Below are 8,595 nucleotides of genomic sequence, written 5' to 3' on the forward strand. Positions count from 1 at the left end.
ATTCTGCACATTTTCACAGCACAATGCAAGTAATTTAGACGTGCGCTGATTAGGCATAGTCCGGTTAGCAGGATTTGGCCGCCATGGGATGCAGGAGAACTACAACGAGAAGCTCATTTCCAAACAACTTACCAGCTGTGGTACGACTGCTGCTGAAGAAAATCCCTTGTAAACGGCCTTCATGCCGGTAGCTACAGAGCAGTACTCTTTTTCACAATGACCACAAATGCTAACAAACACTGTACAGACCATCACACTACGTTGTGTATGTTCTCAGGTAAGGACCATCAGACTGAGGTAACTACGAATTTAATAAGTGAATTTCAGCTGCTAGCTCGCTAACTAGCGCTGACAGTTTGTTCCTGAACCGGGTTTCTTTGTTTTTAGACCAATCCATATTCCGTAATGCTTTAGTGTTCGCTGAAACGCCCGATATATGGAAGTCCAGAAACCTAACCACAACCTAATCACCATCGCCCCTTCTCGGGCACATAAATGCACGACGAAAGGCAGTCCGAAAGCGAGCCACTCGCAGCCGCCAGCAAGACGGGCCTGCCCGGAGCACCAGCGACGCAATAGCGGCAGCAGAAACGAACGAGCCAGAGCCACGGCATGCTCGCACGGGCGCCCACCGCCGAATTACACCGCATCGAGACAGGGAAACAAAGAGGGTCCAAATGTAAACGTCACTCGTCCAGCGGGCCCAGCGCGCGCACCCTGCACTTTCCAATGTGGGTCAGTAAACACGGATGGGGTACGCATATCCCCGGAGAGCTTCTGCGGAGACGCCTCTGTTTTCCGCGCTCCAATGAGCGCTCGCCGACGCAGCTGCGCGTGAAGAAGAGCATAGTACAAGACGGCCCTGCCCCTTTATTTACTCGGGGCTCGCTGTTTGCATAGCTGGGCTGATAGTGCGCCAGCAGCTAGAGCGTCGTCGCTGCCGAGCTGCTTGAATTGCTCACGAGAAGGAAGAGGAAAGAACAGCGGCCCGTTAAGATCGCCCATGCAGAGCTACTGAGCACCGTATCGTTCGTCGCCATTGGCTTCTCTCTGGTGGCTTGATGTTTGATAGCTTCTTTATTTTTTTTCTCTTTTATCAAAGCGGCACTGTCGTATAAGCAAAGGTACAGCCACGCTGTCGTACCGGTGGCTTGATTCATGAAATTGTACGTGCATATTCGTGTGTAAGATCGACTCGAAAACTGGACGGCTTTCGGCCACTGTTTCGTGGGAAGACAGGACTGCCCAACGAAATCACGAATCCTCGAACAATAGTTAAACATGACATCAACATCACAGCATGCTGTTGACGACTGCCCACCAAGTATAAGTGAGAAACTGACGTTTAGTGTTTCTTAAGTAGTTCTTTTTTCGAACGAACGTTTTTTTTATTAGCCCTGAAGATAATCATCACCATCATGAGCCTCACTATGTAAAATGCAGAACAAACACCTCTCCAGTTCATTTCCAATTAGCTTTGTCCGGCGTTAGCTGCGGACACCTCGTTCGCGCAAACTTCCTGATTTTACGCCATCCACTGCTGCAGTTTTCTTCTCGTAGAATCCACTCCGTTATGCTAAAGGACCTTCTGTAAGCTTCCTTCGCACTGCGTGTCCTGCCCACGCCTATTTGTTCTTCTTAATCTCAGCTAGGATATTATTAACTGGTGTTTGCTGCCTCCCATATCCTGTTCTCTCTCTGTCTTTAACTTTACGCCTATCATTCTGAATTGCTGAATTCAGTATCTCGCACCTGTGTCTTCAATTCAACGTCAAGCCATTTTGTTAGCCTACAAGCTTTCTTAATAACAGCGCAGAAAGTTGAAAACTTGAAGCGACAATCAAGTTCCGCCTTATGGGCATGCTCTATTGCCTCCCTTCAGCGTGGTTATGAAGTCTACAGCGCTCGGAAACACGGGCAATACGAAGGAGACACCACATCAGCTATGGCCTGGTACACTTTTGCGTATCACTTCGCGTAGATTCTGCCTACATGCCGGTATATGTGGAATTAGTTTCGACTCGACTTCACATTCCTAGATCGCGGAGAGTCCTTATATAACTCCTGGAGCACAGCGATGCGTCACTGCCCCGGCAGGTGGGCGTTTCAACCACAGCCTCCGGTGGGGCTATGCGACCTAGGTTGATCTTCCAGAACGACCTCTTGCTACCAATCATTAATTTAATTGTCACCTGCCACGGTGGACAGCTATGCAGTTATTCGGTGTTAAGGTATGTGTTTTGTATGGTTATATGGCCATCTGATTCATATGGACCACAGCCCGTCAAATACAGCAGAGAGTGTGACGGTTGAGGCTGGCTGTGCTGACCGGAGAATGAGTGCTACAAATAACGTACATTCGGGGACAAAAGTGTTGCGTGGGCGTTCCCGTGCTGTCGTGCCGGGAGGCCGTGAGAAAGAGAGAGCCAGGCGACCACTCCGCTCCAGGACCAAACACAAAGTGATTTATTCCAAACCCCCTAGCTGCTTCAGCTTAAGAGGGCGCCACTATTAAGTTCATAGGTGGCGATCCCAACATCTCCCCCCTTCAGTCACAAGTTCAAGCGGTCCGGTGGTACTACACGGCGGCCGCTACGAGTAAACACAACACCATCACCAGGACGTGAGGGTCCCGCTGTAACAGGCGGCGGATCAGGTCCTGCTGCCTCTTGAGTTAGGGGGTGAGGCTGGAGAAGTGCTGGATCTGCTGCCCTCAGCACAAAGGGAACAAGGTGTCGACGATTCCGCTGCAGAATCGTTCCTCGCTCCGTTTCGACGACGAAGGACCTTGGACGCTGTGCCTTGCTCAAAACTGTAGCACGCACCTGGCCAGGTCGAACCCAGACCTGCTCACCAGACTGAAGTGATGGCAGTACCCTGACGCGATGATGTCGGTTGAAGTCCTTTGCAGTCATTTTCTTGTAAGAATCATCTCCGAGGGCTACCTCCTTCCTTTCGGGCCAGTGTGGACGAAGCTTTTCATCCGGCTTTGGGACTCGAGTTCTGTTGCCTTCCCATTAGGAGCTGAGCCGGGCTGAAGCCACTCACACCCGGTGTATCCCTATAGCTGAGAAGGGCCAAGTGAGGATCTTTTGCCTTACGGAAGGTATCTTTCACAGTCCGGATCATTCGCTCTGCCTCTCCGTTAGACTGTGGGTAATGGGGGCTACTGGTGATGTGGTCAAAACCATAAGATGCGGCGAATACGGTAAATTCACGTGAAGAAAATGGCGGACCGTTGTCTGACTTAACCTGTTGCGGTATCCCATGACGGGCGAACAGACTTCTGAGCGCCTCAATGGCCACCGGAGCTGTTGTACTTTTCAGTGTCGCCACCTCTGGGAACCGGGAGTAGTAGTCCACTACCATCAAGAAGGTTTGAGAATTGTGGTGAAAGAGGTCCATGCCCAGAACTTCCCAGGGACGACATGGGAGATTTGTAGGAAGGAGTGGTTCCGCTGAATTCACTCGAGTAAGGGCGCACCTTTCACAGCTGGTCACGAGAGAGGTTATCTCCGCAGTTATGCCAGGCCACCACACAGATCCACGAGCGAGGGCCTTGGTGCGGCCGATGCCCTGATGTCCTTCATGCAGAAGCGTCAAGACTGCTGGCCTCATTGCTGCGGGGATCAAGAGGCGAGTGCCTTTGAGGAGAAGACCATCACAAACAGAAAGTTCATCCTTCACTGATTCATACTTTGAGACGTGAAGAGGTATCTTCGACTTCTTTGGCCAGCCGTGCTGGCAAAAAGAGATGAGCGTGGTGCATTCTCCATCACAGCTTTGGGCATACCTGATATCCTGCATGTTCAGAGGAAGCACATCTGGAGCCGAAGCCACAACTTCGGTAGCAAAAAGTTCCACTGTGTCTACTGGATGCACTTTGGGAGGGATGCGAGACAATGCATCCGCTGTAGCCAACAGTTTTCCGGGCACGTACATGATCTGAAACTGGTAAGGCACTGTCTTAAGCCTGAGTCTTTGCACCCTCGGAGGAAGCACGTCAAGTTCCATTTTGCCAAACAATGACACGAGAGGAAGGTGATCAGTTTCTACGGTAAAGGTGATGCCCCTGATGAACCCGTCGAATTTCTGGATGGCCCACGCTGTAGCCAAGGCCTCTTTTTCTGTTTGACTGTACCTTTGTGCTGTAGTCGTCATTGCCCTTGAGGCAAAGGCTACTGGCCTCCGCTCACCAGTCAGTTGTGCTTGTAGCAGGACTGCTCCGAGTCCAAAAGAGCTGGCGTCAGCAGAGACTGTTGTGGCATACGATGGGTGATACTTGGCCAGGCAGCGTTCGGACGTCAGAAGTTCCTTGACTTTTTTGAATGCAGCTTCCTGTTCATGCTGCCAAGTCCGACTAGCATTCTTATTGAGAAGGGTGCGTATCGGAGCAGTGTTTCTGAAATATGAGGTAAGAACCTGGCAAGATGATTTACCATCCCGAGGAAACGTCTGACACCTGCAACCTCTGTGGGAGGTGGCATTGCATACACTGCATCGATCTTGCCTAGGTCTGGCTTGATGCCTTGTGCTGAGACGACGACACCTAGGAAGGAGACCTCGGAGACCCCAAAACAAGACTTGTCTTTGTTCAAGGTGACGCCTGCAGTTGCAAGACGAGTCAACACTTGCTCAAGTCTTGCATCGTGTTCCTGCTTGGTACGTCCAAAAACAAGAATATCGTCAATCATGTTGACAACACCCTCCTGACCTTCAAGGATTCTGGCCATTTGCTTTTGAAAATACTCCGGGGCGGAAGTGATGCCGAAGGGCCGTCGGCAAAAACAATAGCGACCGAAAGGTGTGATGAAAGTTGTCAATTCTTGCGAGTCTGCTGACAACTTGACTTGGTGGAAGCCTGCAGTTGCATCGAGCTTCGAAAAAACGGCTGCGTCACCGATGAGCCCAAGAACTTGTTCAACAGTAGGCAAAATGTGTCTTTCCCTGAGAACCACTTTGTTTAGTCGTGTCAGATCCACACACAAACGATACTTTCCAGCCTTTTTTGGTACTACCACCAGTCCAGCGCACCACGGTTTATCAATACAGCGAATGACGCCGTCGCTTTCGAGTTTTTCAAGTTCTTGGCGAACAACTTCACGTAGCGGGATTGGTATCCGTCGAGGTGCACTGAGTGAGAACGGCACAACATCTTGTTTCAAGCGAATGGTGTACTCATCTCTGAGCGTGCCGAGGCCACGGAACAGTTCCGCATGAAGCGTTGGCTGAGGAGTGTTGACAGTACCCAAAAATTTCACATCTTCAAGAGCTTGGATGGCTGGTAGACCCAGTTAAGGTACTGAAAGTGCCTCAATGACGTAAAGACGCTGGGAGCTGGTCTTCCCTTCCCAAGGTAGTTGTGCTAAATACGAACCCCGTACACGCAGAGGTTGGCCACTGGGCCCTGTCAAAGTAGCGTCTACATTGGCGAGCTCAGCCGGGACTCCGGGGAAGTCACTTGGAACTGCGCAAACCTCGGCACCTGAGTCTACTTCGAACTGAGTTGTGTAGTTGTCGACTGTGATATCCACATACTTGGCTTTAGCTGGCGTCTCGAGAGCATGCATTTGGACAGCATTGAGTGTGGCCTGCCTCGGCTTCCTGGAGCGGCAAACTTCAGCAAAATGACCTTTCTTACCGCAGCTGTTGCAGATAGAGCTCTTTGCCGGGCACTCTGAGCGTGCATGATATGGGCGGCCGCAGAAGAAACAGACCGGAATGTCACGATAGCGTTCCGACTTCACGTCCATTGAGCGTGTTCTGTCGTCGACCGGCCGTCTCGGAAACGTCTGAGTCGCAGCATCAATATTGACCATGCTTTGTGAGATGGCCTGTGCGAGTGAACGTTCCTTGTCCGCGTCCTCGGACTGACGAGCTTGCGTCCAAGCTTCTTCGAGAGTTAGCTTCGGAGAGCAGCAAAGGTTATCGGAGAGACGCGTGTCGAGTAATCCAACGACAAACCTGTCCCGGACCAAGCGTTCTTCCACCGCCGGTGACGGGTAGTTGCAACGTTTGACTAACTTGAACAGTTCGGCGTAAAATGCGTCGACACTCTAGCCAGGTTGCTGAACGCGCTTGTGAAAGCGAAACGACTCATAGAGCTCATTACAGGGATGCACGAAGTGCTCTGTGAAGCGTTTGACAACTGCGTCGTAGGAGGCTAACTCGGCAGCGTCGAGTGAAAAGGTGTCTAGCAGCGAGCGAGCTTCCGGGCCCATACAGTACAGAAGCGTACGTACTTGCACGTCTTGCGGAGCGTTCCGTAGTCCGGAGACAGCGGCATAGTCCTCGAAGCGCGACTTCCATGAAGACCAACTTGCAGGGTTGCAGAAGTCGAACGCGTCTGGCGGCTGCAGAGTGCGGCCTAGCCACTTGGCCTACTGGGCGCTTTCCGGGAGCATCTTTTTGCCGTTTACGGTCGTTGAGAGCTGCTTTTAAGACTGGTTTTTCATCCTGCTGTCACTTCTGACACCATGTCACTTCTGACACCATGTCACGAAGCTGATAGCTCTATTTTAGCCGCCGGCTGGGGACCACACTTGTGGAGGTCAAGGGACGAGATTTTGAATTTCATCTCCACAAGTTTGGTCAGTAGCCAGCAGCTAATAAGAGAGTTACAGTCTTCGCTTACGTAGCACGCGGTTCAGATACTTTTGCCCCCGAAGGTACCACTTGGGGTAATGTGATCGAGGGAAGCGAATCCTCTCAACCGGGACGGAAAATGAAGGTGATATCGCAGCCTCTATCTTCGTCCTAGCAGAAGGAAAAAAGTTCGTGCAATTTTTCGGTTTTCTTTTCAGGCAATATGCTCCCGAATCCGCACAACCGTCCAGTAACACAACAAACAAGGCTTAAATGTGGACTTTCCGTCACTCTAAGAGAAATCCTTCATGCCTGCAAATTTCTCGGAATGCTGTAACGTCAAATGCGAAGTGAACTCCGTTTTTCCTACGACAGAACAAAAGAAGAAAAATTGCCAGAGAAAAAAAAACAATACCACAGAAAAAAAAATTGATGGTCCATTTGCCTAGTGAGGCCAAATGCGAATTAAGTGCGCTAGCACTTCGCTTTTCATTTCGGTTTCGTTGTTCAGATCCAGTGTTCACGGAAAACAGCTGTTAGAATAGCGATAATTGGTTAATACCCAAATATGCATATATGCTCCGCTGCTCTGCTTTGGCAGGTGCTAGCATTGGCAAGACCCAGAATAATGGAACTGTCACCTGCCGCGGTGGACAAGATGCTAACATATACTGCATATACATATACTGCACATACATGACGTAAGCCAACATTCAGCCCCGCCGCGGTGGCTCAGTGGTTACGGCGCTCGGCTGCTGACCCGAAAGACGCGGGTTCGATCACGGCTGCGGTGGTTGTATTTCTTTGGAGGCGAAATTCCAGAGGTTCGTGTACTGTGCGATGTCAGTGCACGTTAAAGAACCCCAAGTGGTCGAAATTTCCGGAGCCCTTCACTGCGGCGTCACTCATAGCTTCAGTCGCTTCGGAACGTTAAACCCCTAAAACCAAGCGAAACTAACATTCAGCGAAACCTAGGAGCATAGGGGATGTTTTTGTTCTTCATTCGTGGTGTTCATCAATGGGAGACTAATATTGTAGTCATTTTTTTATTGCTCTTTTCAAGAAAATTGATTATAAATAAACATTTGTGCGGCCAGAATTAGAATATGCATCATCCATCTGGCACCCATGGCAATCGTATCTCACCATCGAATTGGAATCGATCCAAAATCGTGCAGCTCGGTTCATCACTTCATGTTACTCAAGAGAAGTTAGTGTCACCGCCCTCAAGCAGTCCCTCCGTCTCTCAACACTAGAATCACGCCGCGTCGTTTCCCGCCTATGCTTACTTGATGCATTTTATCATAGCACAAGGTCACGGCACGCTCTATTAACCGCCCCACTACGAACGTCCTCCCGGTTTAGTCACGGTAACCCGATAGCACGCATCAGTGGCCACACGTCTGCTTGCAACAACTCATTTTTTCCCAATGGAATAGCACTCTGGAATTCACTGCCTAACGACATCGCTGCATGCACTGATCACAAAACATTCCGCGAGAACATAAAAATTCACCTCATATAGATCTTGAATGAATGATGTATCACCTGCTGGGGAACCCTGATATGACTACAACCCCTGTTATGTTTGTTTGTATGTTTGTTCTTTTTATTGTTATGCATGTTCCCATCATTGCCGTTGTAAACCAATATGCCCCCCCCCCCCTTATGTAAGGCCTTCGGGCCTTTAAAGAAACAATAAATGAAATGAAATGAAAAGAAACAGACAGACAAACACACAACGGCTAAATGCGGGGAATGCCCACTATAAGTGCCAACGTACTAAAAACATCTTGCTTCGAGCCGGGTGCTCTGCACGGACAACGCGAGCCGTCAACACATGTGAGCAAATAGTAAATTAACAATAAAAAGAAGAAATTCTCTAACAGAGTTTTAGCAATAATATTACGCATGCCAACAACACAAAATTAATAAGCGAATGGGGACCCTCAGGGTGCCTGTCAACGTTTCGACAAGAGAACTTGCCTTCTTCTGGACAAAGCGTTCATC

At 49.9% G+C, this 8,595-nt stretch overlaps 2 pseudogenes; both read right to left on the reverse strand.

The window, feature by feature from the left end:
• Positions 1 to 2,552: 2,552 nt before the first annotated feature.
• Positions 2,553 to 3,384, reverse strand: LOC149343684 (uncharacterized; annotated as a pseudogene).
• An 815-nt stretch (positions 3,385 to 4,199) lies between these two features.
• LOC149343685 (uncharacterized) lies at positions 4,200 to 7,883 on the reverse strand (annotated as a pseudogene).
• Between the last annotated feature and the right edge of the window lie 712 nt (positions 7,884 to 8,595).

The sequence above is a fragment of the Amblyomma mixtum genome, chromosome 5 (assembly GCF_055824585.1).
Source record: "Amblyomma mixtum isolate Tamu chromosome 5, ASM5582458v1, whole genome shotgun sequence".
In the NCBI taxonomy this organism is placed as follows: Eukaryota; Metazoa; Arthropoda; class Arachnida; order Ixodida; family Ixodidae; genus Amblyomma; species Amblyomma mixtum.